We start from the raw sequence: 19,382 nt of genomic DNA on the forward strand, positions 1-19,382 counted from the left end.
GACTTATATCTCAGATCTAGGGTCTAGTAGGGGTTCCATGGCATAAAGGTGCAAACTTTATGACCATGGAAGCCCCATGCAAGCTTATAAGCATTAATATGGCATATTTAGCCCTAAGAGGCCATGCTTTGAAGGAAAGCTAGGAACTTTACGTGTCCAATTGATGTTCAAAGCCTAGATCTAGTATAGTGTGCCTTGGTTTAGGGCATTATGACTTGTGGACGAAGATCTATGTTATAGAGAGTTAGGGTTTAAGCTAAACCTATTAAGAAGGACTAAGATCGAGTAAAGTTGGAAACTTTACCCTTAAAAGTGTATTCCCAGTGTATAGATGAAGTTTGGAGCTTGGATTTGAAGGGTAGGAGCTTAATCCATTGAAATGGCTCAATCAGACAGAGGAACTCCGCGAGTCCATAGAGGGACTCGACGAGTTGATTCGGTTTGTCCCGTTTTAGCTTAAGGTAGAACTCGAAGAGTCGGTGAAGGGACTTGACGAGTTAAATCAGTAGATCGCGACTATGGGTAGCCTGGAAACTTGACGAGTCGGGTGGGAGACTCGACGAGTTAGATCGCGATTTCAGATTCTAGGACTCGACGGGTTGATGGAGCAACTCGACGAGTTGGGTCAACCAGAAGGTTGACTTTGACCCAAGCGTGGACTTTGACCAGGGGTAAAATGGTCATTTTACCCTAAGAAGGATTATCAGATTTTGATTAAGTGTTATTATGAAATTGATAGACGGGGAGACGCCGGAGCATCAGTCATATATTTATCACTCGAGTTTTCAGCAGTCAGCCTTGCGAGGTGAGTTTCCTTCAGTAGGAACGGGTCTACGACACCAAGACCGACCCGTATATGTGATATGATAGTAGTTGAGTGTGGGCGGGGCCCGAAACTCATAGTAGCCGAGTGTGGGCGAGGCCCGAATCTCGTAGTATTATTTGAGTATAGTTATGTGACTGCTTGATAGGAATAGATATACTTGTTGTCTGTGTGATACTTGTATGCATGTTAGACAGCGGAGTGTGGGCGGGGCCCGAATCTCCTAGGCAGCGGAGTGTGGGCGGGGCCCGAATCTCCTAGACAGTGGAATGTGGGCGGGGCCCGAATCTCCATGAGAGTGGGCGGGGCCCATATCTCCTAGTTGCATGTTACGTGTATGGTATGTGGTAGTTTGGGGAGACTCACTAAGCTTCATGATTACAGTTTTCAGTTTTGGTTTCAGGTACTTCCGGTAGCAAGGGGAAGGGCTCGAGATGATTGCAGTGCACACACCATTTGTTCAACCTGGGATGTTTATACTCTAATGTTTTGATATACATTGATATGTTGTTTGAGATATTATGACATGTGTTTTGGATAACTATGGTTTTGTTAATAATTAAAAACAAAATTTTTGGTCTGTATTTTTGGGATGTTTCACCATGGCATCCTGATAGCTGCGTGGCTCATTACCTCCTAACATATAATCTTCTTATGGAGTAATATGAAATCCATAAAACTCAAGTTGTCGACGTTCTCTTTCAGATCTACGAGGTGGAGTTGGAGGTACATTAGATTCCTCAAGAGTTTGATCAACCTCTTGTTGAGGTCTAGTGTCAACTTTAGGTTCTTCATTGGTTGACTCTTGAATCTCATCAAGATCAGTTGGACTCCTACTAGTTTCTCGAAATATCAAATCTCTCTCACAAAAAACTTCCATACGAGCAAAAACGATCTTGTTGGAAATGGGAGCACCCATCTTTCCTTTCCCTTTTCCCTTGACATTGGGATGAGAGGACCTCTTTCTCTTGACACCACCTTCCCTAATATCCAAAATATGAGTGGTTGAACTTGTGTTCCTAGGTGGAACAATGCTTTCTTTAGCTGTCTTGAGCATCACATGTAGCTCCATGATACTCTTCTCCAAACCATTCATATAGTAGTAGTTCATAGTGAACTGCTTGTACGCACTAGTTAAAGAGTTAAGAATGACATCAACAGCCAATTCTTGAGTAAATGGAAAGCCAAGGCGATCAAGTCTATCAAAGTACCCTTTCATTAATAGAATATGGGCACTCACAGATCCATTCTCCTGTTTCTTGCAACCTAGAATTGATTGCATCACCTTGAATCTCTTTGTACGAGCTTGCTCTTGAAACATGTTATTGAGTTGCTCGTTCATGTCGTATGCCCCAAGGTTCTCACAAATCTTTTGGAGTTTAGAAGACATGGTCGCCAAAATTAGACACGAGACTTCAATTGAGTGATATTGATGCTTTTCATGTTTGGCTGCTTCTTCTTCAATAGCATCATCAGGAAGCTCATCTTCAAGATACTCGTCTAATGCATACTCCTTCTTTTCATACCTTAAAGTGATCCTTATGTTACGAATCCAATTTAGGTAGTTTGACTAGTGAGCTTATTTCGCGAGAGGAGTTTGAGTAGAGGGAAGTTTGATGAAGTGGTTGGTGCAGGAGGAGGAGGAGTATCACCTGAGATGTTGGTCATATATTAAGAGAAGAAACACAACTAGTTTGATCACGAATCCTTTTATTTTAATTAACCAATAACAAATTATTAATCAAAAGGCTAGGATCCATATTTGGATTCACAATGTAAAGTGGATTAGCCGAAAAATTACAAAATGAAGTTATTTAGGTGGACAAACTATTTTCGATCTCAATCTATATGAGATGCCTAGAAAACGAGATCTATTGACTTTTTATCAATTGCATGTTAATCTCTTATAATGCTTATTTAGCATTCATGACTGGATTAGCCAATGATCATGAATCCAACTGGTGAATCGACCATGCGGAGTTACAATGAGATTCAGCTCAAGTAACGCTTGAGAATCACGATCACCATATACCTTTCTTTGACTATGTTCTTCTTTTGACGAGCTGGTAAACCACACATGCTTATGTTAACAAGAACATACCATAAGGTGTAATTTTCATGTCAAGCATAAGATTCACATTATATATAAAACAAGCTATTTTTTTTATTATTTATAGAGTTAATACTTTTAACTTTGCATAATTGCCCTATCAAACGCTTTCGGTAACTCCACTTCAAATGCAAGAAGGCGGTGAGGGTGGAAAGCAATAAATGCCTCTTAAAAGCCGACCTCATTAGGAATCAAAGATACCTAGCTTACACCTACCTTATAACAACAAAGTGGATGAGCCTAGTCGAGGTATGACTAACAATGCCCATTAAGAAACATGCGAGAACACAATGTTTATTTTAGTGTTATACATATAAATACTATTTTACTATATATACACACATTTATGGATTATGTGTCTTTTATTTCTATTAACTGAAGTCAACAATTAAATTATATGAGTTCTAATCTTTTGACTTTTAATTAATCTTATAATTAAATAGAATTCATCTTTTAGTATAAAAGCTAGTTTGTATGTGATTAAAATTGAAAAAGATGAAGAAACAAAGATAAAAACGAATTCAGAAGAATTTGGAACTCCAGGTTCCACGATGTGGGGAAAGGTCTGCCACATTGTGGCACGCAGGAAATGCACGATTTAATTTAAATTATTATTTTAAGTTCTCACCTGCAAACCACGATGTGGCCAAGAGGTGACCATAATGTGGCGACGAACATAGCCGCGATCCGTGTAGATACCACGACGTGGTAGAGGACCATGTAACAACCTGAATTTTTCCACTTTTCCATTGAGGTTAGTTTCGTTATATTTTCATTTTAAGTTACTTTTCTATTGATCCAAGTTAACTTTTGGGGGCTTAAGTGTAAGAAATGGCTACTTAATCATGCATATAGGTCATATAGTCATTTTTACACACTTTAAGGGGGCCAACAAGAAATTTTGGCTTGTATTTATACACCACTTAAACCTAATCCGAGATTTATCAATCATTTGTAGCCAAGAAACCTTATTCTAAGCCTCCATCTTGTTGAGAGAGTGTTCTAGGGTTCTTGCCTTTGGTGGTGAGTTGAATTGAAGAAGGAAGGTGAAATCATTGGTGTATTTGGTGGACTTGTGGTGGGATTCTTGAAGCTTCTTCCTTAGCATTCTATTGTTGATTCATTTCTGGATTTCCAGAAGGTAAGGACATATATCTATGATTCATTTTGTTTGTCCTACAAATCATACACAAGAAGAAACCATGAATGATGCAAAATTCTAGGTTTTGGTGTGTTTGTTAGTCCCATTCTTGTCCCTATCATTGTAGTCATCTAGAAATGGTCTTTATGGCTTAAGATCATCCTAATAGAGGTTTTGATCAGACCCAAACTGAGCAGATTAAGGCCATTACTTGATGATCAAAAACATTTAACAGCTCAGTTCTCACGACGTGAGCATCCCCTTTCCACGTCATGATGTCGGGACATTGAACGTTTAGGATCGCGTCTGATTCTTGGTCACGATGTGAGCATCCATTTGCCACGTTGTGATGACATGGAATTGAATAGTCAAATCTTTAAGGTTATTCTATATCACGGCGTGGTCATCCTAGTGCCACAAGGTGATAATGGAAATTGATCGGGAAAGAATCACGACGAACATTGAGCTCAAGACGTGACACCTTCATGGTAACGACGTAAGATCCGTCTGGACATAATCATTCTTATTTCATGATATGTTTTTGATTAGATCTTTGGGTATTCTTTTAGGGTTGTTAGAGTACTTGTGTTAAGGTGATTATCCTCTGTTCATAGCTCCACATAACTTGGACTAGAGGTGAGTCATTTCTTGTAGTGGTTTAAGCACTTGTTTGGAAAGATAACATGAGCCTATACTTGTGTTCTTGTGTAATTGAAGTTATATGATGTTATAAACTGAATGTCAAGTGTTGATTACAACATGGACATGTAAAGTTATTGTTGATGAAATTGAATTTAGGAATCCTTTGTATGCTAGAATTCTTAAATTAATCATTTGGTGCAATTTGAGAGAGTTAGGACCATGGTAGAGGTGAGGATTATTTGTGTGGTTAGATTGTGATGTCATGTATGTTATATTTCTGTTTTGTACTCTTGAATGAAACTAGGATATACATGCTAGAATTTATTTTGTTGAAAGTTACATCTCTTTACATACCACTAACTGATGCTATGTATATTTATGTGGATATACCTTGATGTGTGATTGGAAGATGTAGTATGCCATGGATTAAGTATCATAATAATTCACTAGCATGATTACATAATGGTATTGGTGAGGTGTGTTTTGCCCATGTGAAAGAATTAATTAATTATTTATTTAATTAAAATAAAATGGGAATACACATAGCGGGATTGAAAGGGTAGTATCCTAACTTAGGTATGTGCCCTTACGTGATATCATGATGGAAGAATATCATTGGAGGAGAAAGAGATTAATCCAAGTCGACGTTGAAAGTTGCATCTCTTTACATACCACTAATTGATGCTATGTATATTTATGTGGATATACCTTGATGTGTGATTGGAAGATGTAGTATGCCATGGATTAAGTATCATAATAATTCACTAGCATGATTACATAATGGTATTGGTGAGGTGTGTTTTGCCCATGTGAAAGGATTAATTAATTATTTAATTAATTAAAATAAAATGGGAATACACGTAGCGGGATTGAAAGGGTAGTATCCTAACTTAGGTACGTGCCCTTACGTGATATCGTGATGGAAGAATATCATTGCAGGAGAAAGAGATTAATCCAAGTCGACGTTGAATGGTTTTCTAGTTGACCATTTCGAGGCATGGTTCTGGTGCACTTGGTGTACGGGAACTGGAGTGATGTTGGCTACTCGGAAACGACGGATCAAGCATCACATTTGGGTGTAGGTATGCCTGTGAAGGTACCTAATACCACCCTCATACGACAACACATCATGTTAGTACATGCAAAGTCGAAGTAGCGAAGGCGGAAAACCATGAACATTGTTATGGGTGGGAGTCACACCCCATTTGGGGCATTGGGTTGCCATGTCACATTAGTAGCGAACAGGGTCATTATTGCGGGAGTGTTAGCGATGCAATAGACCCTAGTTAGCGAGGGACATTAAATGTAATTTAACTGAAGCAAAAAAATAATAATTACTTTGATGAAAGAATGTCCAGATTAATGTATATACGTATATGTTAATAATTATATATGTATGTTGCATGGAATGATGTGATTACATGACTTGATATGGTGTATGTTTATGTTTTGTTTCCATGCTTATTTTCTTGAGATTGACTCACTGTGCTGATGTTGACCTTGTTTCTTGCCCGTTGTTATGGGTTTTGCATTGGTACATGTAGCTTAATGTTGATGGCCCGGTGAGGTTGGGATCTTTGGGGTAATTATAGTCTTTTGGTTAGTAGTGATGATACCATTTTGAGACTTCATGTGATGTTTCATTCACACATGGTGTTGATACTTGTTTTGGTCGGTTTACAACTTTGGATTTTGATGGATTATTTTTGAAAGATTTTGTAATTAATCATTTGTGATGTTTTCTTAATAAGACTTCCGCTAACGTTTTCTGATATAAATTGGTTAAAAAATAAAAGAAATATTTTTGGTGAAAAATCACAGTGCTACAGACCAGCCACGTCGTGGCGAAGAGGCAGAGCGACTAAAATGTTGATTTACAGGTTTAATTTCAATCAAGGAAATTTTCTAGACTTTTTGAAATGATTTAAAATAGAAACCCTACACATACAATCCCTAACATACTAAAAAACAAAGTCTAAGTGCAATAGACTTGAGTTGACCATGCTCTGATACCACTGAAGGGTTTCGAGCCTCATTAGATCAAACATAGGACGGTGGAAACAATAAAAAATTCTGATCTAAACTCGAAATCTGAAGGATCTAAATTCATTAGTCTATACAACTTATTAGAAATTTATAGATAGAAGACATACCTTTGATTTCTTAGTTGGTTTCTTCTTTTTTCGAGCCAATGAATTAGACTACAGAACCCAAAGGAGAGTTCCTCTTCTGTGATCGCACCCAAGATGCAAAGAAGAAACAAATCCAAGTAGTCCTCAAACTTCAAGTTTAAACAAAATCAAAATATCGATTATGTTCTTTGATCACGAAGTGGGGATTAAACTGCCACGATGTGAGAACGACTATTCGGGATTCTTTATAGTTTTAAGAGATTTGAACTTTGGTAGCTTAGAGGTATATTTCTTAAGTGTCAAAACCGGATTTGTAGTCCTCTATTTATAGGGAGGTGATTTGAAACCTTAGAGATAAATACCAAATTTAATAGTAATTATGTATGGTATTCAAATCATTCTGTAATATTCCATATTCCATTTATTTACTATTAATTAATTAAACTATTAGTTAACTAATAAAACAAGTCCCTCAAATAAATATCTTTTTAGATCTGCTTCTTTTTGTTCTTTCATGTAACCCAAAAGGACACTTCTATTTATAGTAATATTATTGGGATTTGTTATGGCGATGGGCACTAATTTCCATCAATAATTACCTTTTTTTTCCTTTTTTACGCTTCCCATTCACGCTTGATTACATTTTCCTAATCCTCATGCGTCTTGATGTTGTGTATTTCGGGAACCTTGCAAATCAACTTGTTGTCCTGCCTGGGTATCATTTGCCTCTTATAGGTCATGTTGCTTTGAATCATATGTGTATATGATTTCGTCATGGTAATATTGTGACCTTGTCGGGGTGTCGTGTGCCCCTCACAAATCATATTGATTTGAATCAATTTTGGGTATGATTTCATCAAAGTAGTATTGCGACCTTGCCAGGGTATTGTGTTCCCCTCACAAATCATGTTGCTTTGAATCATATGTAGGTATGATTTCATCAAGGTAGTATTGCGACCTTGATGGGGTGTCGTGTGCCCTTCACAAATCATGTTGCTTTGAATCAGATGTAGGTATGATTTCATCAAGGTAGTATTGCGACCTTGTTGGGGTGGCGTGTCCCCCTCATAAGTCATGTAGAGAACTTCATGTTTCTTCTATTGTGATTCCTCATTTTTAAACATAGAATTTTCATAGGTTTTTCACACGCCATGTCCTTGGCACCGTATCTCTGTCCATGGTTTTTAGAATATATGAATCATCTCATTTTCCTTCATATATTTTATATGGTCCCTCCTATGTTAGTTGTAATTTAACTTGTGGCTACTACCGAGTCACTTTGTTATTTCTTACTACTCGTTCTCCGACCTGGAATGACCTATTGTGGACTCGTTGGTTGTAAGGATCTTGGTTTGCTTTTTGTAATGTTCCTACTGAATTGCTGCTATTTCCATCCTTTCTAATAATAACTCTAGGTTTGTTCGCAACCCATTGGTGTTGGTGATTTGGTCATAGTTTGTTGCTACGTCTGTGAGGACGGTTAATTCCAATGGTATTACTCCTTCTGAGCCATAAACTAGGTTCAATGGTGTCTCCTTTGTCGTCGTTCGCAGTATTGTTCTGTATGCACATAACATAATCTGTAACACCCGTCTTTTTAACACAAGGTACACCCAAAAACTTTCACTTATTATTTATAAAACACATTGGTGTATTCTTACATAAACAATCCAACACAAGTAGTTATCTACATGATTAGTTCAAAGAAAATAAAATACAATGATCTGAGTCTGGTATCACTATCTCTTCTATGATCTGTACTTCATAAATAAAGTTACCTGCAAAACACATATCATCAAAAGAATAAGCTACAAAGAGCTTAGTGAGTAATCCTTAACAAAGATACACAAAATAATTATGACATAAAAGACACCACTCATCGGTGTATAGTTTCTCTCTCTCTCTCTCTCTCTCTTCCTTTTTCTCTCTGTCACTATACACATACTCTATCTCTCCCTATCTTTATATTCACAATCCATCTCTCTCTATCTCTATTCTTCGCTTCTTCATCACTCCTTCTCTCTCTCTCTCTAAGTGTCTTAATCTCTCTTAATATGTTTCTCTCACTATATATATATATATATATATATATATATATATATATATATATATATATATATATATATATATATATATATATATCCCCCTCTCTCTATTATATCTCTCTTAATATCTCCCCCACTATATACCTATCTCTTTATATCTCCCTCCACATCTCTCTTATTCTCTATCAATATCTCTCTCACTATATATATATATATATATATATATATATATATATATATATATATATATCTTTCTGTCTCTCTTAATATATCTCTCGCTATATATATATATATATATATATATATATATATATATATATATATATATATATATATATATATATATATATATATATATATATATATGTCTATCTATCTATCTATCTATCTCAGTATCTCAACTATATATATATATATATATATATATATATATATATATATATATATATATATATATATATGTCTATCTATCTATCTATCTATAGTAATATATATATGTCTATCTATCTATCTCTCTTAATATATCTCTTGCTACTTAAATTCTATAGTAATATATATATATATATATATATATATATATATATATATATATATATATATATATATATATATATGTCTATCTATCTATCTATCTATCTCAGTATCTCAACTATACTAACTCATTAACTCATATAACAATACTCTATTATTTATTTCACTAATACTTGCTACTTAAATTCTATAGTAATATACAACTACCTGTCTCAATCATAGTTGTTTATTAACACTTCTCTTAATACTCTATTTTATATTTCGAAATCCCAAAAATGATCCTTAGGATAGGTACCTTGAAATTAGATGCTAGGGACAGAGAGTGAGGGTAGTGGGAAGGGGTAATCAGGTTGATGATCTGATAATAATAAATAAAGATTTAATTATTTTGGGTTGAAAACTCTATATGCTCACCAGGTTGCCAAGCCTGACCCACTCAGTTTCTTATATTACAGGTAGCGACACAAGAGCATAGGTGTGATGATATGATGTGAGATTTATGGATGCTTATAGGCCAGTAGTTTAGACAAACTAGTGTAAGGCTTGTATTATTTTGTTTATGCTTATGTATTGTATCGACAATGACATCCCAAGGTTTTTAGTATAAATAAAATACGTTTGTTCGGAAATGTTTTGATAATATCATTATCATGTTTTTGGGAACAAATTCCGCAATATTATTCTTTTAAGGATACTCTGATTTCAAAATAAGCATAAATAAATCGGTCTTTTCTGGCCGTAAAATTGGGGATGTCACAGGTTGCAACTCTCATAGATTAATGAGTCACCTCCTTCATCATTTCTTTCTCATTTATCAAATATTCCTTCAGTCATTGATTGTAGCAACCTCAGCTATGTTCCAAATATCAGTTTTTAATTCAACAAAAAATCAATGTTAGATAAATGAGAACGCACAAATATATAAGTTGCTCTACTTCACCCTACATGTGACTTGCATGTCTATTTGTAAGTCTCAAAAAGACCTAATCATAATTATAACATTAGTTTAAGCCTTAACACTTAATATGACAACTAAGAATATGAAGTTATAAGGAAATAATGATTATACCACTAACTTTTATTTCTACTTAAATCTCTTAGCACCAAGTCATCATAATAGACTACATATTAACACAAAAGGTCCTTAGATCGTTGACAAATGGTAGAGTATACAAGTTCACCCGAACACCACCAACATCTAGGATATCCGCAACCCGAACCCTTTCAATGTGCAATCCATGTGACAACCGTAAATTTTGGTCAAACAAAGTCAACCAGGTCAACTCAACTCGTATTAGAATTTTAGGAGAAATGTGAAATTCCCTAATGTTACTAATGTACTATTGACAAGTTATAATTCAAAGTACCCCTCTTTTTACCAATTATTGAATATAAACCCTAATCAGGGTTAGTAACGTAAAAATTCGATAATTCAATTATATATTTTTTAGGTATAAATAATATTCATAACACGATGTAGTTGAGTTCATAAACCGTATACTACATGACAAATTCATAACAAAGATTGCATATTGAAATTTTTTGGTGAATTCGTCACCAAATGCGACAGATTCTATACCCGACTTAAACACTTAAACTTTAACGAAAAGAATTAGGAATCATCCTAACTTTCGTGTAATGTGTTATTATTTTTGATGATAGTGATTTTTATAATAATTTGAATTTAAATGATTCAAATTAAGTAATTATACATCATTTTTACCATATTTTTTTTTATAAAAATCACCAACTCTTATAAAAATTACCCATTCTTTTTATAAAAATAAAAGAAACCACTTTTGTTTTATATGATTATTACATTTGTACAAAGTATTATTATTAAATTTGAGAAGTCATGCTTGAATATTGTATTAAAAAAGCCACACCCTACCTTCTCCCCCCACCATACCCACCCCACCCCCCTCTCCTTCTTATTCGGCCGAGACCCCCCCCCCTTCACTCCATCTTCTTCATTTTCTTCTTCTCCTATTCAAGAACAAGTCATTCTCTCAAGATTAATCTCCATAAGTTGGTTCTTGATCTTTTGCTAAGTTTTTCCTTACTAATCTAGTGATTCTATACATATATATATATATATATATATATATATATATATATATATATATATATATATATATATATATATATATATATATATATATATATACTAATTTTGTTACAATTACACACATTAATATGTGTTAATATCCATAGGATATTTCAATCTTCAAGTGTTCTTCAAGTGTTCTTAGCTTGAAATCTTTCATCTTTACCTCTTTATCCACCAAGAAACACACTCAATGTGAGTTCATACCCCTCATTTTCATCTTTATCCAAGTTTTAGGGGAGAACACAAGTAAACTTATATAATTGTACAAGTTGTTATACATGCTTACTTTCATGTTGTGTAAAAATGTTATCTACATGAAATAATGTTATTACCTAGTATTATGAACATTTATGTGTGGTATGTTGTTCAAAATGCAAATCTATGAAAAATGAGTATAAACATGATATGTGTTCTTAAGAAAAAGTCATAAAAACAAAACTATAAAATTAGGGTTTTTATGAACATAATATGGCTTTTCTAGCAAAAATTGTTATCACTAAGTTATTACATCATTTTTGTGGGATATAAATCAAAATATGTTATTTTGGACATATGTTATAAAACTAGTTATAAATACCAAGGATTTGGTTTTACAAAAAGAACACCTAAAAATCCACAATTTTTATGTAAAAATTAGGGTTTTCTAGCAAAAGTGGTCATAACCAGGTTATGGTACCATTTTTGTGAGATTTGACCTAAAATATGTTGTTTTAAACATATAAGGTTAGATTGATATAAACTTTATAAAAAGGTAAAAATAAATTTTACAAAGTTTATAATTCAATATTTACCGTTTGGTGATGTAAAAGGCCAAAAACTAGAAAACTGGCTTTATCATAGTAAAATTTTATATACTTGTGTTAGATGTATAATATATGTTATTTGTGAACATCTAAACATGTTAACTTATATATATATATATATATATATATATATATATATATATAGAGAGAGAGAGAGAGAGAGAGAGAGAGCTAGGTTCATTTGTTTAAACTAATTATTGTGTTATTGTATGCATAAATGTGGGCCAATCAAAATTAAATAAAAAATTAAATAATTAAATAAATAAATAAGGGTAGTATAGTAATTTGTTTAGTAACTACCAAAAATAATCCCTATAATTATGGTATTTGACTTTTAACCTAATTTCTCTAGTTTATAAAACCTACAAGTCACTCCATCGACCAACGCCCACAGAAGATCCACCATCATCGATTCGATGAGTCACTCCTATAAGGCACAATGCCCTAAAGCCGTGCCTCCATCTTTTTCATCCTAGCGACTCCCACCGCTGTCACATGATGTTAGTGGTTCATCCTGTCTGCACTGTCGCCGCTTCAAATACTTCAATTCGGAGTCTATGTTACCTGTGGAGGTTGGAAATTTAAGTTACTTTCTTTCTCCTAAATTCCCGTTGGTAAGATTTAAGTTCATGTTCTGTCAAATTTTAGGTAAAATGGATTTATCATGGATGCTTGATTGTATTGAAATCTTGTTCTCCCAAACTCTATGTTACATAGTCTTATGGGTAGTCCCACGCCCATGCTCGATGAGGGTCAACTGGGAAAGATAAAAATCGGCTTTTATCTTGTTGCCCTTCAAGTTTACCTACAATTTATCTCAATCACTTATCTGATTCTGATTATTTCAAATCGCCTCCACTCTGTCTCTTGAAAGTTTTCTCCCTAAATCTAAAAGGGTTGATACATGGTAAGATTTCTCGTATTTTCATGTTTTGATCTTGCAAGTATTTTCATGTTCTTATTTTGACCCAATTAAATCTTTTATTGTAGATGTGACGAAAGTACTGTGTGAGCTTGATCTAGCAATTTAGAGAGTTAAAGTGACAACCCCAGATGGAAAACTTATGTACCTTTTCTTTATTACAGATGGCATGTAAGCCTCTATCTTGTTTTTTACAATGATTTGAGGTGAAATATTAATGAATTAATAAATTTTCATGTAGGGAGTTGCTTCACACAAATATACCATGTGAGGAAACATGTGAACATCTAAGTGTCGTGTTAGGAGGATGTTCTATCACATGTGAGCTTGAGGTAGGGGGAGAAGAGTACGATATTGAACTAGGACATTCTTGTGTTTCAGAACCAGTTGCTCAAGAATTGTTCAGAGGATGCGATGTTGAGGTTGATCCTTGTGTATGTCATTTTCAAGATCTCCAAGGATTTCAATATCCGTGTATGTATATACACTTTTTCTTTACAAATAATTAAACGGATTTAATTAATTAGGAATGTTTTTTTATTGAATTGGGTATTTTTATATAGATTGTACATGGGAGAATATGGAGTAGTGATAAAGGGTATAGGAGTTTGGATCTATTTATTCAAAAAGAAGATGTGAAAAAACTTAGCCAGGCTGTATTATGTTGTAGACTAAAGGAGGAGATGATGAATCCATTAAGACTTATTATTACAAATCCTAGCCCTGATACGGAACTTGTGGTTGTTGATCATGTCGAGTTATCTGTATATGAGGTTGGTGTGTGTATGGAGGATTTAGTACAAGCATGTGTGGCATAATGAGGATTGCTTATGCTCAGGTACGTTTGATTACTCCCTCTATTTTTATTCTTTTTTATAACAGGAGTTTATTATTGATTATCAAACAAAGTCCCTTTTCGTTAAAATTGTTTTTTGCTAGAATTGATTTTTTTTGCTCTCTCACTTTGTTGGAATCAATGTTGCTTTCCTTTTTCTCCATTTACTTTTATCTTCCAAAGTTTTTCCTTTTTTAATAATAAGTAGAATTTGAGTGAGCATAATGTTTTATGTTTTTTTTTGACCATTTGATATGTGAAACAGGTATGTAACCAAGCAAGAATACACCTTTCTGTAGACTGATATCAATCGGTCAAATAGGCTAGCCCCAAGGTATAATTCTTTCAAAATAAACTAGCTGAATTATTTATTAGATTATAAAACTTTGAAAGAATTGGAGTTGATAATTTTTGGGGAAATGTACATTCGCTCAAAATTATTAAAATTTGGTTTATTATTTGTCTTATAAAAGCATTCTCACATAATTTTATTCTTACATAATTCGATTCCATGACAGTTATTCTCATAGAATACGTGAAGGGAAAATGATGATCAAGGGCTTGAAGGTTGGATGACAGTGTGTGATATGAAGATGAACAATGGTCACCGATCTTCTAAAAAGAATGGACTATTATCATTATATTCTGGTAGAATAATCTAAAATATAATGATAAGACTATATGTAATTGTATATTCCAGTAGAATAATTTATATATTGTGTTTGTTTGTTATTAGTGAGTGTAACATTATCATAGAATAGTACATAAACTTTTTATTTTCTAAGAATGTAATGAAAATTTTGAACTTGTATCCAAAAAACATACTCTTAAAGAAGTTCATTTTCATGACAGTTATTCTCATAGAATGAATGAAGTACATGATGATCAATGACCCGAAGGTTGGATGAATGCGTTTGGGATAGACATGAACAATCCTCAATGGTCACCGATCTTCCAGAAAAATGCACTACTCATTGTCATATTCTGTTAGATTAATCTATAATAGAATGATAAGAGTATATGTAATAGTATATTCCAATAGAATAATCTACATATTATATTTGTTTGTTATTAGGGAGTGTTTCATTATTATAGAATAAAATATAAAGTTTTTTATTTTTTCAAGGATGTGATAGAAAAAATTTAACTTGTATCTAAAAATTTGTTTATTCTGCGAGAAGTAAGTCTCTTTATTAGTTTATGGCTTGAATTTTCATAGAATATCATTATAAAAAGAATGTCATTCTGACAGAATAAAATCGGGTTTAATTATAAAAATTACGTTATAATTAAAATTAAAGTAATTAAAAAAATTATAATTTTAAAATCAAGAGAGTTAATTATCCCAAAAAATATGGAATTTTCCTTTTTTAAAATTATCTCAATTGTCTAAAATACCCTTAGAATGAAATTAGATGGTATTTTTCAATTCTCTTTAATTTAATAATATGTATTAATCACTTTCTTAAAATAAGTAAAATGATTGGGTCACATTTATGCATACAATAACACAATAATTACTTTGAATAGAATAACCTAAGCCTATATATATATATATATATATATATATATATATATATATATATATATATATATATATATATATATATATATATATATATAGGTACAACGAAATTTTCATAATAAACTATAATAGGTATAGTATATGGGTCATTAACACTATTATAAAATTTTGGGACAAAACGAATAATTATATAAAAGTATATAATTATTATACACTATATTAATACTATGCAAAAGTGATAATTACACTTACAAGGATTTTCATTACACAAAACGTGAACTTGTTGAAACAATTATGTGAGACAAAGTCTTCACCGTACCTACCAGAGTACACACTAAAATCCTGAATTATAACCAGAATCCCGGTAAGAGAGCGTGATACTTGTGTATAGATCTATACGGGACTGACAATCCCGCACCTAAGCTACTAGCTACAGCTAGACCGGCAGGTCTGGGGTGACAAATGTCTAACATTCCGACGCTTGAAGAGTGTCACGGCAGGCCAACTTCGGTTTTAGCATGTTTGTAATAACTCACATGGGAAATCAACGATACATTTAGTTTACGGGGTAACATGCGTTCAAATGGTTTTATATAAGAATAAAACTACATAATACTATTTTTAGTATAGAAATACTTACACATTTTTGGTCTTAGGGTTTTAAGACTACAACTCATTTTAAGAAAATATTGGATTTTCTGGGAACAAATACTATCATTTTTACAAGGAAAGAATTACAGATTTTTATCTATACAAAACTCTTATGAACTCACCAACTTAATTGTTGATACTTTTCAAAACTACTTGTATTCTCAGAAACCGTTAAACAAGTAGTCACAAGGATTTTGAGGATGGGACGTTACGACGTCGTACTATTCATTTTTGTCATCATAATGTAATTGGTTTTGAAACATACAATACTTGGAAACAATGTAACATTCTCAATTATATTTATGATGATTGTGTTTGCTTTGATCACTATTGTACATTATGTTGTGATACTGTTCTTGAAGTCATCCAGCCCCAGACGTTTCCGCCATCTTGGTTTGGGGGTGTGACAATCCATAACTCAAAAACCAAAGCTCCGATTGATTTGATCCCAATAGAATTGGAAAGAAGATAAATTTTCCTACAACCCACGTCTACGATGGTTTTTACCATTTCGATCCCAGTTATGCTCTATGTTGCATATAAGATCCGACTTGTTGTCTCCCAGGCTCCCAACAAGGTTTTACCATGAATAAAGGGCTCGTTAATGGTTCACATTAGGGGTTTCTCGATAGGATTTATATGTTTATGAAGTTTAATTGCATTTGGCACAAAAAAGCACCAATGGACTGTTCTCATGAGTTTTTGACATAAAGAAACATCAATAAGCGAAACTAGAAATCAACTTATGATCGTAAACCATTCCAAACAACTCTAGGGCCACAACTTGCTATTTTCATTTGTTCTATACATCTACATGAGATCAGAAGGAAATGAGTGCCTTAATGTTTCCCAAAACATTAAGAAACATTAGAAAATTCAAGCCCACGTGGTTGTTTCACCTTTAAACCCAACCACGATGATTCATTATCATTATTTTGTGGTGTACGACATTCAGGACAACATACAAGCAAAAATGGGGGATGTTTCACTTGTTCTAGCATTCAAAAGTCATCACAAGTACCAAGGCTCGTAGTTCTGGTTTCTAACAGCAAGAAACATCCATAAACTCAAGCCTAAATGGTTGTTTCCCATTCAAAAATGCAACCACAACACATAGTGGTGCTGTGGTGGTTTCTTTAAGGTTTGGGGATGTTGGTGGATGTCATGGCTAGTATACAGCCTAACTAATCTCAAGAAATCGATCCACGACACACATATACCTGTAGAAGTCGCACCATAGTCCCAAAATTTGATCCAGTCTTCTTGTCGATCTCTTTCCCGACTGCCTCTGTTTTCTCGTTTCTCTCTCTCTCTCTCTCTCTCTCTCTCTCTCATTTCCACCTTTCTGTTGTATCTAGATAGACATGGCAACGGGGTCGAGGAATACCAGGGACCCCAATCCCCATCCTCATCCATAAATTCTCATTTCAATCCCCATCCCCATCGCCATCCTCATCGGGGAATATAAATAAATCTCCATCCTTACCTCCAACGCGGAGCGGGGTTCCCCAATAGGGAATCAAAGATTTCTTTTTTCTATTTTAATATGAAAACTTTTATGTAAAGAAGAACTCTAAATTTCAATTTTACCAACATAAATTTAAAGATTTTACAAAACCTAAAAATATTCATAGATTGCATAAAAAACTATAAACAAATTTTCTATCAAATTTAAATACATACATGGAAAATTAAGTAGAAAAAAATTATAAGAGTGATTTGAGGTACCAAAAGATTAACCAATGAGAACAAAAAAAAAATTATACACCAGGTTAAATTAGCTAAATGAAGAAGAAAAAATATAATTTCAACAAAGTAATTACTAATAAGTTAGGTTACTTGGATTAAATTTTAGATATTGTAAATTTTATTATATATGTTTTGTATTATTTTTATATATTATTATATATCGGAGTCGAGTCTAAGGTCGAAGACTAGGGGTATCTCCATCCTCGTTTTTTTATTTGGGGATTTCTCATCCCAATCAAATCTGAGATTCACCGATCAAACGGGGTTCGGTTGGCTGGTCCCTTTGGGTAGGGCTGAACTCTGTAGCATTAGTTCAATGCAAAACTCCGTATTTTACTCTTTTGGTACCTCAACTTTCGACTTTTGTCAACTTTAACTCAATTCTCAATTTTGATTAATAATTTAGTGTTGCCAATTTACTCCATCCAACCTTGAAATTTGACATTTGACCCTTTGTATTAATTTATTTACCTTGTAGTCTTCTTTAGTGACATTTAAGTCCCTAGGAATTGAACCCCTTTAACTTTATATAAATATTAATTAAACCCTTATAGTTAATTTAAATATCAAATAAACCCTCATTATTATATAACTTTCATATTTAAGAATTTTTATCATTAAAAATAATTAACTATAACGTTTTGATTGAACATTTTTATTCTTTCTAATGTGCAAAACATCTAACTCACATTCACGAATTCCACCAACACCGTCGCCGCCATCACCACCAACACTACCGTCGCCACCACCACCACTATCATCACCCATCACCACTACTATCTTCGTCACCACCACCACCACTATTGCCACCGCCATCGCCACTACCATCACCCAACACCACTACCACCATTGCTGCCATCATCACTATCGCCGCCACTACCGATATTTTTCTATTTTATAATTTATATAATGTATCTTTACATATAAGTTAGAAAATAAAGTAAAATTAAGCAAAACAAAAAAAATGGTAATTCTGTGATTTTACATGGATTCCAATTTCATTTCATGCGAATCAAATAGAATCTGGAATTAATTATAATTCGATTTCCAATTCCGATTTCAACTTCCTCATAAATATTCTACAAACCAAATAGTACCTAAATGTTTTAGTTATTCAAAATTACTGCCTTTCATGGGGAAGATGGAGGTCTTGGTAGAGCGCGTTCCAGGACTGTTGTTTATTTGGGGTCGTATTGGTCAAGTTCACCATTTCACTCAACAACATGGTATGGATTTGGATACTATCTTCATGCAACGTTCGGATAAATGGTTGTGGAGTCTAAAAAGTGACGGTATCTTCTCGGTTTCCTCTCTTAGAAAGAACATTGATGATCAATTTCTTGAGCAAAATTTTATTTGAACG

General features: G+C 33.6%; 1 pseudogene; it reads left to right on the forward strand.

The window, feature by feature from the left end:
- Positions 1-12,990: 12,990 nt before the first annotated feature.
- On the forward strand, positions 12,991-14,398 carry LOC145130707 (ACT domain-containing protein ACR9-like; annotated as a pseudogene).
- The last annotated feature ends 4,984 nt before the right edge of the window (positions 14,399-19,382 follow it).

The sequence above is a fragment of the Lactuca virosa genome, chromosome 8 (genome assembly GCF_052849685.1).
Source record: "Lactuca virosa cultivar CGN04683 chromosome 8, Lactuca_virosa_CGN04683_v6, whole genome shotgun sequence".
Taxonomy (NCBI): domain Eukaryota; kingdom Viridiplantae; phylum Streptophyta; class Magnoliopsida; order Asterales; family Asteraceae; genus Lactuca; species Lactuca virosa.